The sequence below is a fragment of the Glycine soja genome, chromosome 8, assembly GCF_004193775.1.
Source record: "Glycine soja cultivar W05 chromosome 8, ASM419377v2, whole genome shotgun sequence".
NCBI classification, from domain to species: Eukaryota; Viridiplantae; Streptophyta; class Magnoliopsida; order Fabales; family Fabaceae; genus Glycine; species Glycine soja.
Window position 1 is genome coordinate 25,818,459 of NC_041009.1, and position 720 is coordinate 25,819,178.

A 720-nucleotide genomic window follows, 5' to 3' on the forward strand; every position below is an offset into this window, starting at 1 on the left:
GCACAAACCACAAACCCTTGTGACAGGTACAGATTTTTGATTCAAGGCCAGCTGGGTTACCAAGTTAACCAATGCATCCAGTTTTCCTTCAAGCTTCTTAGTTTCAGATGATGCAGATGGGTTTGTAGCTACCTCATGCACTCCTCTAATGACTATGGCATCATTTCTGGCGCTAAACTGCTGGGAGTTGGAAGCCATCTTCTCAATTAAATTTTTGGCTTCAGCAGGAGTCATGTCTCCAAGGGATCCACCACTAGCAGCATCTATCATACTTCTCTCCATATTATTGAGTCCTTCATAAAAATATTGGAGAAGAAGCTGCTCCGAAATCTGATGGTGAGGGCAACTGGCACATAGTTTTTTAAATCGCTGCCAGTACTCATACAGACTCTCTCCACTGAGTTGTCTAATACCTGAGATATCTTTCCTGATGGCTGTGGTCCTGGAAGCAGGGAAATTTTTTTCTAAGAATAATCTCTTAAGGTCATCCCAACTTGTGATGGACCTTGGAGCAAGGTAATACAGCCAGTCCTTTGCCACTCCCTCTAATGAATGAGGAAAAGCCTTCAGAAATATGTGCGGGTCTTCACCTGCAAGGCCATGAAACTTTGGAAGCAAATGAATCAGTCCAGTTTTAAGAACATATGGGACATCCTCATCAGGGTATTGGATGCACAAGCTTTCGTTGGTGAAATCAGGTGCAGCCATTTCCCTTAGAGT

At 43.5% G+C, this 720-nt stretch overlaps 1 non-coding gene across 1 annotated transcript; it reads left to right on the forward strand.

Moving 5' to 3' along the window:
* Window positions 1–328: 328 nt before the first annotated feature.
* LOC114424792 lies at window positions 329–435 on the forward strand. Its single transcript, XR_003669092.1, has one exon. It is a non-coding gene; the product is annotated as a small nucleolar RNA R71 (small nucleolar RNA).
* Window positions 436–720: the final 285 nt, after the last annotated feature.